Source organism: Sapajus apella, unplaced genomic scaffold (genome assembly GCF_009761245.1).
Source record: "Sapajus apella isolate SASKATOON/1434 unplaced genomic scaffold, GSC_monkey_1.0 scaffold25, whole genome shotgun sequence".
Taxonomy (NCBI): Eukaryota; Metazoa; Chordata; class Mammalia; order Primates; family Cebidae; genus Sapajus; species Sapajus apella.
In genome coordinates, this window is record NW_022436965.1 from 14,921,502 (window position 1) to 14,935,824 (window position 14,323).

General features: G+C 43.4%; 1 protein-coding gene across 2 annotated transcripts in view; it reads left to right on the forward strand.

Annotated features, from left to right (window-relative positions):
* Window positions 1-14,323, forward strand: part of TNR (tenascin R) — a 408,221-nt gene that overhangs the window by 206,489 nt on the left and 187,409 nt on the right. For both annotated transcript variants that reach the window (XM_032291652.1, XM_032291653.1), the window contains exon 2: window positions 7,599-7,699. The gene's annotated coding sequence lies outside the window, so the exon portion shown is untranslated. The remainder of the gene's footprint in view (window positions 1-7,598; window positions 7,700-14,323) is intronic.

Consider the following 14,323-nt stretch of genomic DNA (forward strand, 5'->3'; position numbering starts at 1 on the left):
ATAAAATAATGCTTTCCAAATTCCATGCTTTCAAAAATTTCAAAATATTATTTATTTTCTCATTACTAAAGCCAAATATAAACATTATCGCAGAGTTAAGAAATACAGATTAAGCAGAAAAAAGACAAAGATTTAAAAACACCATCCAGAGAGAGCCACTGTTAACACTTGGTATAGTCATTAGCTGTTGAGATGTGGAGCTCATTGCTAATCTATTTTTCATGTGCTGAATCTGCTGCAGGTAGGATTATTAGATTGTAATTTCTTCACTTGGAGGGACACTGAGGCACAGGGAATGCTGATCGGGGACCTCAGCAAAGAGCCAACTCTAAGCACCACAAGTATAGGCTGGAAACTACATGCAGCCCCTTTCTGGAAAAGGGATTCTGCTCTTCTCAGTGTGGCCCCTGCAGTAGTCTGTTCTCACACTGCTATGAGGAAATGCGCAAGACTGGGTAATTTAAAAGGAAGGAAGTTTAATTGTCTCACAGTTCCGCAGGCCTGGAGAAGCCTCAGGAAACTTACAATCTGGTGGAAGGGGAAGCAAACACGTCCTTTTTCACATGGTGGCAAGAGAGAAAAGGACCAAGCAAAGGGGGAAAAGCCCCTTATAAAACCATCAGATCTCCTGAGAACTCACTATCACGAGAAGAGCAGCATGGAGGAAACCACCCTATGATCCAATTATCCTCACCTAGTCACATCCTTGACACGTGGGGATTATTACAATTCAGGGTGAGGTTTGGGTGGGGACTCAGAGCCAAACCATATCAGCCACTATAGTCAGGGCAAGCCAGTCTTTACCTTAGTAGCCCAGAAGCCAAGCCAGAATCCTGCAGCCCTTCTAGTACCAGCTGTCCCACAGATCTCAAATCTCTTGTTAGACCTGATGAATGATCTTGTCTGAATCATGAATTATGAATAATGGATATTGCTCACTAGATAAAGAATACCAACTGACACCACTTAGAACCTGCCAAGCACTCGGGTCAGAGCCCTGATGCACTTGGGCAGAGTGTGAGGACTCATCCAAATAATCCATTTAGAAATCATCAGGGCCAGGTACAGTGGCTCAGTCCTGTAATCCCAGCACTTTGGAAGGCCGAGAAGGTTGCATCATAAGGTCAGGAGATAGAGACCATTCTGGCTAACACAGTGAAACCTGGTCTCTACAAAAATACAATGTGTGCGCCTATAATCCCAGCTACTTCAGATGCTGAGGCAGGAGACTCACTTGAACGCAGTAGGTGGAGGTTGCAGCAAGCCGAGATCACGCCACTGCACTCCAGCCTGGGTGACAGAGCAAGACTATCTGAGAGAGAGAAAGAGAAAGAGAGAGAGAAAGAGGAAGAAAAAAAAGAAAGGAAGAAGAAGGAAGGAAAGAAGGAAGATAGAAAGAAAAAGGGAAAGAGGAAGGAAGGAAAGAAAAATGAGAATGACATAGCACTAAATCTAGGAGGTACGATACGATCTGCACAAACACACCTGTGTGTGGATAGTGACACTGTGCAGCTCTCTCTGAGATGAGAAGGTAGTCTGACATATATTCAGCTGTCCCAAGGAAGCTCTAGAAGACTCTGAAGGCTTAGCATGGCTTGTCTAGTCACTGTTAAACAACTTCTGTGGAGAGTCCACCCCATGTGAATTCAGGATACAAGGGAGGCAGGCCCCAGCTTGCTGTCCTCAATACCTCTCAGGACACCCAACCCTGTGAGTTCTCTAGGCATGGCCAGCCTCAGCCAGGATGGCCCATCGCTCCAGTGTAAGCATGAGGTTGTTGAGCCACCAACATCAAGTCAGGGATTTGCTGCACCTCCTGGATGAAACGTCTAAAAGACTGAGGCTAATATCACTATGGCAACATTTAAAAAGTGCCTCCCTTCTCTTCTCCAGTTCAGGCCATAAAGCAAAGTCTTCTGACCTCCAAACCAAGACCTTCCCTGGGAGGAGGAGCAGAGTGTTAATAAAATGCTGCTGGTACAGTCATCAACATGTGACTGTGCGCTTTCCTAGAGGTACCCTGCAACCCCAAGATGGCACGCCAGGCTTCCTCTAGGCCTAAAGATCACCAACAAAGCTCCTAAATGCAGGGCACCACTCAATTTCAAAATATTTTTAATAAAACAATGTAGAAAGGGCAGCCTGTTCGTTTTGATCCTCCACTGGGTCATTCAATTAAACCTGAGATTCTGGGAAAACTTGAACTCCCTGATCACATTTTCCATTAGTAATAATAATAAAAGATAATTATGGAATCTGTCAGATATTCCAGACACCAGCACCTCCACTTAATTAACTGCTAATTAAGATATGAAAGAACTGCAGTGTCTCTCACACATCCTGATTTTATTAAGCCTCAGCAAATCTTCCTCAGGGAAAGAGAAACCCAAGCAGCCAAGGCTGAGCCCTTCCTTGGATTTACGAAACAGGGTGGCGTGGGGTGAGTGGGGAGGAAGTCTGACTTTGAGGACCAGCCATTTAACTACAGCATTCAGTTGTCACATAATGACCTTGAGAGGAAAGAATGTGGGAGAAGGGAAAGAACTAACACGTTGCATGTTCCTTCCTTCTGCTGCACACTAAGCTAAGCCTTTTACATATATTATCTAAGTAAATTCTCACAGCAATCCTGTAAGGAAATATTATTATTCCCATTTTACAGATTAGAAAACACGTGCTTAGAGGGATTTAATAAATACCTTTCCAAGTCTGTGGCTGATAAGAGCTAGGATTTGAGCCAAATGTCATGCTTTTCATTTGCTGCTCCAGGTAGATACAAGAAAGAGAAATGTCTTCTTTCTTGTCTTTACCATTAGTGACAAAGCAAAAGCACAAAGCATTTGCAGCAGCTAGCCCTCAAGATGACTCCCAGTTGTTCCTTGCTTTATAGCATTCATACCCTTCTGCAGCTTTTCCCCTCGTTAAATGGGGCTAACCTATGTACCAATAGAATATTGCCGAAATGACGGTGAGCTTAGTCTTATAAGATACTGTGGCTTCCACCTTGCACTTTCTCAGGTTGTTCACTTTGGGGGAAGCTAGCCACCATGTTGTCAGGACACTCAAGCACCCTTTTAGAAGCCCACATGGGGAGAAGCTGAGACCTCCTGCAATGACCAAATAAACAAAGGAGCCATCTTGGAAGCAGATCCTCTATTCCTACCAGGTTGAAGACTGCAGCCTTCAACATCTTGACTGAAACCTCATGAGAGACCCTGAGCCAGAACCACTCAGATAAACTGCTTCTGAATTCCTGACCCATAGAAATTATGAGATAATAAATGTTTATTATTTTACACCGCTGAGTTTTAGGGTAACTTGTTATGCATCAGTAGATAAATGGAGAATTCATGAACTTCTCACACTCTGCTGAATTGCAAAGCCTTGCCAATACCAGTGGATCAGAGAAATCCTTCTAAGAAACGTTCAAATTTGTGTGCCTGGAAGTAGGAGTCTGAAATAGCCATTCAAGAGCCCTCCTGGTAGGAAGCCTTGTGAGTTTAGAAGCAGAATATGGGTCAGATTACCAACAGTTGCCTAAATTTCCCATTTTCACATTAAGATGACTAAGTACAATTTGAAAGCTGTTCAAAATCTGATCCATTGTTCAGCAACCAACTGCTGTGAGAATTGAGAAAAAAAATGAGTTGACTATACTTTGGGGTATTGGGCAATTTTGTCTATAGCTGATCAGCATCTTTGGGATCAAACAGCCATTACTGGAACATCTCCAGCAATTTGCAGTACATCAACCAAAACCTTTCAAGCACCATGGTTTATACTGCATGTCAAAATGAACTGCTACTGTGAAGTCTAAAACCTCTGCAGTTTTTGATTGTTGGATCTTACCTGGCCCAGCAGGTGTCTTTCTTCTAAAGCCCATGACTCACCTAAGAGGATAAAAACACAAAGCTCTGGAGAAAAATCTGTGATTGAGATCCACAGGGGCTCTTGGGCTGCACTTTCTGGACTGTCCAGATCTCCAGCTCTTGCCTGGGGAGCCGGGACAGGGAGCCCATGCTCCAAGGTCCAAGCCAAGCCCCTCAGATGGCTGAATTCACCTGTGTTACAGAGGGGTCAGCACTTGATGAGGAATGAAAATATAATGCACATTTTCTAGATATGTTTCACAGGAAATTTTTTTCCAGAGATGAGCTGTTGCAAGTTGACCCCAGATAATGCTGGGCACTGAAAAGGGGGTAAATGAGTAGGTTGCAGTGTGGACTGAAAGAACCATCCATTTGCTGAAGCTGCTGGAGTGTCAGGTCCGCATGCCCTTTACTCTAGTGTATGTCTCTCAGGATGCCACCTCCCCTCTCGCTCGGGTCCCTCTGAAAGTGTGGAAGCTAAAAGGATTTGGGAGCCTGAGCCCCGTCCCCCTTTTCATCTTAGCTAATGGTTTTGCCTGTAGTAGTTGCTGCTGCAGGAATGCATGCCTACGTGGTGACACATCAGCTTCAACGGCCGTCATAACAATCCTTTGCCTTGTCACCAGTTATATGAATCTACCTTAAGATAAGGCCTTTGTGTGATGTCATTAGGGCTGTATGACTTGTTAATAAAATTAAGTGGATCTATTAGTGAGGCAATGCATGTTCTATCACAAGGGCCAGTACACTGGGTTCAGGATGAGCTTCATTCTATCAAAGCAAGTATGGTAATGACTTCAGGAAGACTGGCACACACACTCCAGTTCAGTTTGGCAGTTACTCCGCCAACAGTTGAAACCTGTTTAAATAAAGAAAACTGGTTAAATGAAAAAGAGGACGGGACTAGAAAACAGAAGCCCCGCATTCTAGCTCTCATCCTCTAAATAACTTCGGAGGTGCGTGCCTCCAAAGCGAACTGCCCTGACAAGTTCCCACGCGCCTCTCCCTCAAAGACAGGAGCTCCTTGTGGGTGGTGGCTGCATCCTCTTCGTATTCCTGGTGCCTGGCATGGGACTGGGTACTCACAAGGCTCTCAGTAAATGGTTGCTGCCAATGACTAAAAAAGTAAATAAGTGCACATATCCACATTCACACATGTATATGTGTGGTTACGTGAGAGTGAAAGGAAGTCTAAGAGGATATACTCATGCTCCCAACGCGGGGCTGAGGTAATGTGGATGGTGCAGGGAAGGAAAGGAGGCAGAGAGAGGTGAGCACGGAGAAAAAGACAAGAGTGCACTAAAAATTCTACATGTATAATATAATCTTGCAAAAGTATGTGTATGTATGCGTAAATAAATTAGGGGAAAAATGGCGATGTTTGTAGGTTAAGTCAAAGCAAGCTGCAGAGTATTTCAGTTAAAAACTATAAACAAAAACATCCCATATATCTGTTATATATGCATAATTAGCTTTAAATGAGCAAAAGGGAGGGTGTATATTTGGGTGCTTTGAGACACCACCCAACTGAGGCACTCAATTCTGCAGCTGCTGGGAGCGTTGGCTGCTGACAGCTCACAGCTGAGTCCCTTTTCAGGAATCACCATCAGCCCGAAAGAGCTTCTTTGCCCACCCTCTTCCTGGGGGCAGCCCAGAGCCAAAGACGGTGCATGTGGGGGTCCAAAGACCTGGATCCTTTTTCAATGCAGGGCAACTCCAGCGTTTCCTCTGGCCAGTTCCACTTCCTGTACTTCCCCCAGGTGCCGTAGCTCTCAGGAGGAAGTCTCAGTAAGCCCTCTGTCTGCATATCCAGTCTCAAGCTGTTTCCTGGGAAATTATGACAGTGTGGAAAGATATGTACCAGTGTATTAAAATGTTACTTAAGAAACTAAGATTGGGGAAAACGATTAGCTTTTTCTGCATACATTTTCATTACAATAAGCATGTGTTACTCATAACTTTAGGAATATCACATGAAGAACTTTAAAATGTATGAAATTTAATAACTTTCCATGGCCCTCAAACTTGATATATTGAATTGGGAACCTTTCACACTGGTGTGGCCCTTTTTTGTTGTACAAAATAATGATAATATGGCCACCAGTCTTCTCTTTGTATTTATAATACAATTGCTAAAGTCTGTTCAATAAACTTTCAATAAATATGTTACTTGAATAAGTGAATAACTGTGTCTATATCTAGTTGGAGAAATAGATAACAGTAAAACAGCTTGTCAAAGGTACTCAGTGTTTTTAATACACTCAAGTGAAGGGGATTTTGCTAACATTTTTCATGACTTTTGACTTAGTTGGTTCAAAAGAGATTGGACCAGCTTTCTGAGAGTGAGGTTAACACTTCACAGATGAGGATGAGGAAAAGAAAGGTCAGTGAGTGGATGGAGGCAAACAGGAGGCACAGTTTTGATTGAATGGAAGAAGAGATTTTCTAGTATCAGAGCTATCGGCCCCCCAAAGAGGCTACAATTTCTGGGCAGCTACCATCTAAATTACACTGTCCAAAGAACCTGTGATTCTTCCATTTGGTGAGTAGCCAGATGAGAATTGGAAGAGAAAAATACCTGGCATTTATGTCACCAGCAACACCTCCCAGTCCTGGGCCCTGGCAAACCCACTGATGATCAGTTCTTCCCCAGTGACGCCACCTCAGAATCCTTCTCGTCCCCACTCTCCAGGCAGCCACAGTGGATACACTGGAGTATTCACTCAATATGGAACCTGTTTGCTCTTCCAGAACTGAATAATCTTTACACTTCTTCCAACTCTGAGGTTTCATGAGGTCCTCCAGGGAAGGTTAATTTATTCACAAATGTCTTATATGAGCAAGCCAAATGCCTGCTTCTTCCTCTCTCAGACAGACATCAACTGATTTTTGCAAATCCATCCTCTTGAGGCACCTATAAATGATATTCCTGAGGCTCAGCATCCCATTTGGAGAAGGCTTAGCAGGGTTTGTGAGAAGCAAGCCCTTGAAGGCATAATTATCGGTGCCACCAACTGTGTTGACACATTCTTGGAAATTGCGTAGCGGAGGCCTAAATTTGCTTACTTAGAAGGCTCTCGTTTACAATCGACGCCACTGCTTTTATTGGAGGTTGTTTTAACCTGAGAGAATGACTCTCTGTTTTGCATGCATGTATTCCTTCTTTGTTGAACTTGTATGCGCCGGCATTGTGCCTGGGACAGGAACTGAAGCAGTGAGCAAGACAGAGTCTGACCCTGAAGAGTTGGGAGTCCACAGTGAGAATGACACAAGTAAAGAGGTTTATAGTCCAAGGAGACTTTCATGACATAGGAATGCTTAGAGTGACAGGGACATTAAGGACATAAGAGGGTCTCAAGCTGGGGAGGAGAGGTTTGTATGGGAGGCTTGTTGGAGAGAGCGTCAAGCATTTGTCATAATCAGATCAGCTAAATTACAGCCACATTCAAAGACCCAAATTATATTTCTGGGTTTATAATCATTCTGTAAATTTGTTTACCTCAAATATTTATCATTTTATTGAAAACTATGATAATAAATGAAATTAATGAAATAAATAAAAGTCCCTGGAGAGGAAAAGCAACTAAGCAACAATTTGCTTTAGAAATTCACACGGTGCACCTACACATTTATTTTAAAGGAGATGCAGCACTTAGATAAAAAGAGTCATCAAGCTTTCTTCTTTTGAAGCCATTAATGTATTTATTCCCTCCCTTATTTCTGTTTCAGGTGGCTGTATCATTTTAACTGCATAGAGGGAGGTCTCTTTTGGAGTTAGGATTGAAAGAACGTGCAGCGAAGAGAAAACATCGAAGACACCATCACGAAAGGTACCATTCAATGTGAACATTTGACATTCATCATTCCCATGGCCAGTTTGAGGCTTTCTCTAGTAACTGCATATTCCCAGGGATCTGAGGCCCTTTGTCACTGAAACAACACCCTGGGAGTAGTCTCCTTGAAATGAGGTGGTCAACAGCGTTAGCTCCTCTGGGCTTCATGCAGTCTCTGAAAAAGCTGAAGAAACTAGGTACCAAGGCTTTGGCTTCTCATAAAATATTTCTGAGTGCATTTCGTGATGCAGTTGGTAATAAAAGTGTGTTACTGTGTTCGGTCCCTCCAAGAAGCTAGACCGGACTCCCAGCCTGCCCGAGCCTGCACTGGGCCTGCATGAATCAGTGCTAAATTATTCACCAGTCTCACTCTAAAATTTCTGGAGTTCCAAAACCCCTAATATAGTATTATGAAAAAATATCCATCTCTTTATCTCTCTCCATAACTATATGGCTGGAGGAAAAACCTGTCGTTTTACTTCCTTTAATTTAAAAGCTATCCTAATTCCTTTTTCATACCACATATATATGTCTAAAGAATTTTCAGGTTGAAATAATAACCTCTAAAAGATGGTCCACGGGAGAAGGCTGTTAGGATTCACAGAGTTGGCAGGCACAGTGAATATTTCGCTCCTTTAATAACTTTCCATGGCACTCAAACTTGATATACTGAATTGGGAACTTTTCAAACAGGTGTGGCCCTTTTTTCCTGTACAAAACAATGGTAATGTAGCCACCGGTGTTCTCTCTCTATTAGTTATACAATTGCTAAAGTTTGTTCAGAAAAAAAGAAAGCTCATTTTCTTCCTCAGACTCACCACGGTCTCGGTGTCCGTCATGCTACTTTACAGACTTAAGGCAAGTCTTTTCTGAAGCCCCGTGTTTGAATCAGCCCAGAACGCTCTCAGTGGCAGCCTCCTCCCTTGAGGGCACTTGACTGCAAAGTATCCCATGCCTTTTAACACACCTTTGAACATTCAAAGTCACAAGAGACATCATCACATCATGCTGGCTATCAGCCATTCACACGTAAGGGAGACTTCGTTCATTTGTTGCTTCTAGGATACCTGCTGTTTCAGTTCAAGTTCTCTGTGACCAAGCAGAGCTACAAGGTGGAACAGGGGGGACCAGTGACTCAGGGTGCCTGTCCCAAAAGCGTCACTGGCAATGTATTACAATGAAGACATTTGTACTGACCTGCACTCTGCTCAGAGAAAGCACTTGAATGGACAAAAGAATATTTGACAAACCACTTGCAATGGGAGATTAAACCCTTCACCCAAAAAGCTTGCTCAGATAAGAATACTCGGTCTTGAAACTGACTTCTGAGGAAGGGTTCAGTGAGAATGTGAGAGCTGGGGTGCTGTCACCCTCTTCTAAATAGATGTTAGGTAGATACTTGAAGAATATTGGTTTAAACATGAGACCAATTATTAGCATGAGAAGGGCACCCACACATTTTTCATCCCGTTCTGCTATGTAAGGCTTTTGATGGAGGGGTTAGAAGGATGCAGAGGAGAGCCCAGGACACTGCCAACCCGGATGAGATTCTGGAATGGCGTGCAGGAGGCAGGCAGGGGGAGAGAAAAGACTGCTGAGGGTATTTGTCTTCATCACACCTGGAGCCAGCCTTGCTCCAGCAGCTAGGACCCACCCCAGTCCTACCTTTGGAAACCAATCCACAGGTATGGCTGAACTGGACAATACTCGTGAACAACAAGATGAGCCTGATATTTAAAGTAGGGCCTGGGGATGATCCCAAATCACACCAGAGCCATATACGCACCAAGACAAGCTCCACTGTAGTCTTGGGCTGACAGAAGTTCCTGGGACCAAGGAGAGTCCAATCAGAGGTGGATGTGAGGTTAGCTGAAGGCAGCTAATGACTGTCAGTGGGTCCAGGCGGGGATGGCGAGTCCTGCCGGCTCTCCTCAGGAAGGAAATCCTCAGGAGCCTACGGGATGCAATATTCAGAGGCAGTTGTTATAAGCACCAGTTGCCCTGCTGATTAAATCTCAAAGCCTTCTCCTGGCACAGAAGGCAGTCCATCTTCCCCTGCCAAGCCTGTCACATGCATCTGAACCACCTCACAGGAGAACATAGCTTGTCCAGATCAGTCCCATCCCCCACACACTTACTAATCACTTTTCACTAGCATGGCTTGGTGTTGGAATTACAGGAGTTACCAAATAGGTAGGCAGCCAGGTCTACTCATGGCTCCTCGGCAATTCAAACTCAGATCGCAGGCTTGTCTGAACTGCCTTGCTCACCTGCTTCTATCTCACCTTCATTTCCCATGCATTCGAAGCAGCTTATTTTAAAAGCTGATTAGACGAACCCTTAATAACATTAGAATTTAAATGGTCCCAGATAGGTTTTCAGCTTCTTGCCAAATTGAGATAAATGTGATATTTGGGGAGTTGAGCTCCCAGCTTCAAGCCTGCTCTGTACTGCAGACAGGTTTTAAAGTACTGTACGACCTTCTCCCGTTTTACAGTCTAAAACCGGGTTTGTGTGTGTCCACAAGGTGCCTTTATCTCTAAAGTCTATGTAGACACAGTCTATGTGTGTGAATATGTCTCCATGATCATGCACTTTCAAAAAAACGTAAGTTGAGAGAAGGGGCCTAGGTCAGAGTTCTGTCTTTCAATTGTGATCATCTATGGAAAAACTTCACTCTGTACCCCCATGCCTTATGATAACTTTCAGTTACAGACAATAACTTTTATTGGGCAACTATTATTTAGCCATTTACTTTGATATTAATATAGTTAACACCCGACTTTCACTGAGAATAATGTTAAATAGTCAGAAATATGAGTGTTTCACTTTATTAATATGTTCAGCACCCTCTGTAACTCTTATGGGCAGGTTCACTCCCAAAAAAGAAAAACACACTTATCAAGCCAAATAGGTATAACCTTTCAATTTAATACCCATCTGTCAGTTTTTTATAAAACTAAAAGCAAAGTGAGAAAGGGGAATTTTAAAAAACAAGGACAAGTGAACATAAACAGACCGTGCAGGGTGAGGTAAATGTATTCTTAAAAACGAACTGAGTTATCTGCTTGCTGTATTGCCCCAATCAAACAGACACCTGGCTATCCCCATAATTAAGTCTTGAAACTCCTAAAAAACACGATTTGCCCTTCTGGGTATGGGAGGTCATGAAAGAGGTGTCCCTGAATTTAAGATTCTTTGTGAAATTCTCAACAAATGTAGCTGCTCCTACAGACTTTTAAGAGAAGCTAAACCTTGAGCTTAACCCTTGAGCATTAGCACTCAGGTGGGGAAAGACTGCCTACAGTGTTTCCGTGGAGGGTTGCTAAGGACTCCAAGGAGCCAGACAGGTGAAGGAGGGGACCTGGGCCTGGGCATAGCTGTGGGCAAACCCACTTTCCTGCTCTGGCCGTACCAGTCCAAAACTCACCCCAGACTTCAGGGACTCTTGAGGGGTTTCAGGAGGAAATGACTTGTAATCCATTTAAGCTATGACTTTGATGAGAAACTACAGTTAGAGTGGAAGTGTCTGCTTTGCTGCCTGATGAAACCAGATTGAGGAGGCGCAGCAAAGTACAACTCCAGAATTGCAGTGTTTGACTCTATACCAAACCTCTGACCAGTCAAAGCTCAAATGGCTGTTCCCTCTGTGTATTAGCCTGTTCTCGTGCTTCCATAAAGAACTGCCTGGAACTGGGTAATGTATAAAGGAAAGAGGTTTAATTGACTCACAGCTCAACATGACTTGGGGGGGCCTCAGGAAACTTACAATCATAGCAGAAGGGGAAGCAAACACATGTTTCTTCGCATGATGGCAGGAAGGAGAAGTGCCAAACAAAGAGGGAAAAGCCCCTTATAAACCCGTCAGATCTTGAGAGAACTCACTCGCCATCATGAGAATAGCAGCCTGGAGGTAACTGCCCACATGATTCAAGTACCTCCAAACAGGTCCCTGCCATGACATGTAGGAATTGTGGGAACTGCAATTCAAGATGAGATTTGGGTGGGGATACAGCCAAACCATATCACTATGGAAGGGGAAGGAGGAATATCAGAGGACGTCTTGGCAGAGCCTCCATCCCTGGCCCACCCGCCCCTCAGGAAATTAAGCATTCTGTGCCATTGTGATAAGACTTTCATTAAGACCATATTATCTAACAGGCCACTGCTTGTCCAAGTACCTTCCTAGTATTTGTGTTTTTTCTCAACATCTTGTGGTTTACAGGTGCAAAATATAATGGTATTGGATCCATCAACTGGCATTTTGCATAAGCTCACCTCCTCCTTCACTAAGCCTGGAGCTATACAGAAAGCTTACTCAATTTCACTCTTCTTCTCAGAACGCCTCTGCACAGTCATCCTGCCCAACTTGCTTTCGTCCTGTCTCTGGAGAGAAAGGGTTCCTCCTGGACACAACTAACTCTTCTGCCGAGTCCTTGGTCTCTTCTTACCCCTCTCCTCAGTAGCCTGATCCATCCATTGCTCCTTATCTCACTTGCATTTTCTCTCACTCACTCTAAGCTCTTTTTCTTCTGCTTGTAAACAAGACTTGGTCTCCATTAAAACAAACAAACAAACAAAAACAGCTTTCCCTTGATTTCCTGACTCTCTTTCTCTTGTCCTGGATTCCAGGGAAGAACATTCTACATTCACTTCTCACCATTTTCCTATAGAAAACAGAGTTTCCTACCTAACCATGCAACAAAATCAACATAATTCAGCAGACATGCATTTGACACATCTTAGGTGCCACACCCAGTCTGGACTCTGAACACAAGGAGGACTCACTCTTACAAGGAAGGCAAGACATGCCTCCCCCATGCCTAATTACAAAGCAGTGTGATAGTGAGATGGTGAGGCTATGCACTGTAGAGAGACAGGGTGAGAATCATCAGCCCTGTCTTGGGGGCAGAGAGCAGCAAGGAAAGTGTCAAAGGGGTTCTCCAGCAAATGGGGGAACCATGAAGGGAAATGAGAAAAAGAGAGAAGAGGGAGGCCTGTCCAGTAGGAGGAGCAGCATGGGCAAGGTCATTGAGGTCATGGGGGCCCAAGCAGCCTGACGTGTAGAAGGTGCTATGGATGTTAAGAGAAAAGGAGTATTAAGACTGCACAGGATGACAGACATTTACACTTTGGGTGGAGATCCTGAGAAACTTTAACCCTTTCTTGCAGACAACCAGAGCAATAGAGGGTTTAAAAGCAGGAGTGACATAATCAGATTGCCTTTAGAAAGATCACTCAGGAAACAGCAATTAGAGGTGGGAGATCAGATAGGAAGCTGCTTTAATAGTCCCGATGAGAGGTGATAAGGCCCTCAACCAAAATAGCCTGTGCTAGGGATGGCGGAGGGGATTCTAACACAATCTCCTCCATTCTCCGTATTTCTTCTTACTGTGCTTATGCAACTTGTATGGCAGTCGTTTGTGTATTTCTCTAATGTTCTTATGAAACGGTATCTTTGTCTCCCCTTCCTCAAATTACAGTACCTTGTTCATAATAAGAGCTGAAGAAAAGGTTATTTAGCTGAATTGAATTTTCAAGGGCTTCAAACCATGAATAATTGAGGAATCAGCCATGTTTAAGTGTTCATCATTTACATAATTGTGTAAACAAGCTAATAAAATTTTTTTGTTTTTTACATTATTTTTGTTATCCCACAATGCCCCACTATCTTAGCAGTTCTCCAGGTTTCGGGGAAATAGTAAACAAGTGTTCTCTAATACACACAAGTGGCAGAGGCGCTGCTGGATTCTCACCTCCCCAGTCAAGGGATGTGGTTGAAAGGAGAGAACAGATGATTGCATTGATTGAATATGAAAGCCATGTACAAATATTGAGAAATATGCTGTCTAAAGAGACAGAATTGCAGAGCACATGGCATGATAGAACCCACGCTCAGAGTCCCGAAGGTCAGTGTGCGGATACAAATTGATTAAGCTAAGTACTTACTGAAATTGCTTTCCAACATACAGATGAGAATTGCTCATAAGCAGGACCCGTATTTATGGTGAACAAGCTTATGTAAAATTGCCCGTTGGTATGTCATGAAGGCAAATTTAAATTGTCCAGATTTTTCCCCAAATGAATGTATCTATAATATTGTTAACAAATAAGTCATGACGAGTGAACCAGTACTTATGATTTTGTGATTGCATTGCTTTCTGGGTGGACCTAAATGGCCCCATCACAACGTTTTTTTTGTGTGGCATCTTTTGCAACCCTGAGGTTAGCCTCTCTCTCTCATGCCAAACCAAAGGATCCTTCTTTTTCCCTCTAGTCCTCAATATTGTATCAACTTTATTGTTTTGCCTACAGATTATAGTTTTGCTTAAATTCTGTTTAAGAAACAAAAGTATTATTTTTTTCCATTTTTTTATTTCCATAGGACATTGGAGAACAGGTGGTGTTTGGTTATGTGAGTAAGTTCTTTAGTGGTGATTTGTGAGGTTTTGGTGCACCCATCAATCAAGCAGTATGCACTGCACCCAATTTGTAGTCTTTTATCCCTCACCCTCTTCCCACCCCTTCCCCCTGAGTCCCCAAAGTCCATTGTGTCGTTCTTATGCCATTGCATCCTCATAGCTTAGCTCCCACTTATGAGTGAGAACATACGATGTTTCA